Source organism: Etheostoma spectabile, chromosome 14 (genome assembly GCF_008692095.1).
Source record: "Etheostoma spectabile isolate EspeVRDwgs_2016 chromosome 14, UIUC_Espe_1.0, whole genome shotgun sequence".
Lineage (NCBI taxonomy): Eukaryota > Metazoa > Chordata > Actinopteri > Perciformes > Percidae > Etheostoma > Etheostoma spectabile.
Window position 1 is genome coordinate 3,007,765 of NC_045746.1, and position 2,359 is coordinate 3,010,123.

At 37.4% G+C, this 2,359-nt stretch overlaps 1 long non-coding RNA gene across 1 annotated transcript in view; it reads right to left on the reverse strand.

The window, feature by feature from the left end:
* The window catches only part of LOC116701347 (uncharacterized), a 19,253-nt gene that overhangs the window by 359 nt on the left and 16,535 nt on the right, over positions 1-2,359 (reverse strand). The window lies entirely within an intron of this gene.

Genomic DNA, 2,359 nt, shown 5'->3' on the forward strand with positions numbered 1-2,359 from the left:
GAGTACATTAAAAAAAAGAGGCACGGCTTGTACCTGTTGTCATTTTAGAATGTGGTTAATGTTGAACTAGAGCAGTCTTACGATTCCCATAACGATTCCCAAAGCCATCTTCCCTTCCTCCTATGCCATTAAAACCACCGTTGACATTCAAGCTTTAAACATTACCGACCCAACTTGCTGAGGTAGTAAAGCAGAGCTGGTGGAGCAGAAAGGATAAACTGCTTAAAGGATCAGAATGGCAATATTTTATACATTATATTATTTAACAAAACCAACAAGTTTTCATCCGTCTCTCAAAACACCTTGCGTCTCTCTGGCCATTAGTTCCTGGAGGTGTAAATTGTTTAAAAAAGAGTCATGGAAATATACTTTCATTTTAAAATAAGTAAAAGTTTTGGACAACAATGGATTTCACAGGGGAATGAGATACAGTATATCAGGCTTTGGCTACACAGACAATAATTGTTAGTAGAATCAATTTCTTGTTGGTGTTTGTCTTTTCATGTGATTTGTTGACAATAAAAAAAATTTGGAATATCATCCTGACAAAAACTTTAAAGTTCTGAGTTACCTCAAAAATCAAGTCAAATGTCCATTGTCACAATATTTTGTTTTCTGGAAAATGAATTCAACCCAACTGTAAATGTTACGCTGTTGAATAGGGATGCAGATGGATTTGGAATCAGGCATTAGTGTCTATGGGGGAGGGCGCGGGGTACTGTGCATGTAAATAACCAGCGAATGATTGTTGGTTCCATCTAGAAAAGCGGGTTGCATTAGGGGGTGGATAGGGCTTGGGGAAGATGGGTACACATCAAAGTTTTTCTTCATACCTGTTTTATCTTGCTCTCTCTTTTGGGATATCTTCATGCTGCTCTCTTCTGACCCATCTGCAGCTAATTCTCTCCATCATCTTTCTCAATAACTACATTCACGTCTGCAGCTCATTCGCTGATTTCCACCGGAGCATGGTGATATAGGAGACCTAAGAGAACCGTACTGTCACAATGTAAATGGAGTCATGGAGAGGGAAGAGGGGAAATAGGTACGAGGTGAAGACCTTATTGGGTGTAAGGACAAGTTTGAAAATAATAAAAAATACTCTTTCTACATTAAATATGACTTCCATTGTCATTTGCAGACACATTTGTTTCACTGAGTGTGGCTAAAGGTTCAATAAAAGGAGTGATTTCATTCCTAATATTGATTACATTATATTAATATGTGGATTATTGGGCACAGAACTACATTTTTGCCATAATAGTATGGTAGATAATACAAAAAAATGCACTCTGGTGATCTGATATTGTACAATGAGGATTTGATTTGACAAAATAATGTAGCCTAATGCATTTTTTTAGAGAGACAGCCCAACATTACAAAATAACACTGATATTCATAAAGGAACCTTTTTTATGCATGCAGTGCTAAATAGGGAATTTACTGAAACCCTTTTGATTTTTAATGGTAATAATCTGCAATGATGTGATTCATGTCAAAATAATTACATTGAAATGTCATCAACTATGACAAAAATAGCACTGCATTCATAAAATGACTCATTTTTTACTTATTGTTTAACATTAGAAAAAGCAGTCATTATGTATTCATGTTATATGGTTATATGGTTGACTCAGTAATAATTACAGGTTCATTTGCAATAACTACTTTTGTGGCATCTTTTTCTGCCATCAAAGAAAAGAAATCACTCTGAACATTAAAACTCAATACGGTACAGAAATACAGGAAAAGACACTTAAAAATGATGCTTGTGTAAGTGGGATGCAAGAGTTACAGAATACTAGTCTGTCTCACTTTTTATGATAGAAGTAGAAAATGTATAGGCTATGTGACTGTGACTTATAGGCATACACTTTAGGCTATTTAAAATGTCCATATGATTTCCATTGATTTTCTTACACAGGGCTGCCATAATCTAGTTGCATTACGTCACCCTCACACCGGTTTGAAACAGTGTTTACTCCAGTCTGCAGCCTCAGGGTCGCCACTGGCACCTTACCAAAAAAAATAACAGGGTATTTACTATTTTTGTTATTTGGGCCACACGCTCCCCTTTTCACACCATCCACTTCCATTCCGGAGATGTAACGGAGCGCCCAGCAGCTGGAGCTGCACACTCGCTGTCCGTGTGGCGCAGCACGTTGCCATGGCTGCCAAGCAACCCGTTACCGTAGAGACCGGTGCTCATTGAGTACAATCAACCCCCAAGGAAATCACGTAATATCCCCGTATACTAGCCTACATTTTACAGTGTTTCTACTGTATCACTGACGTCCAATGGTAAAATATAAATACACGTTTTTATTGCAACTAAATATTGTAGCCTAGAGCCTGTAGT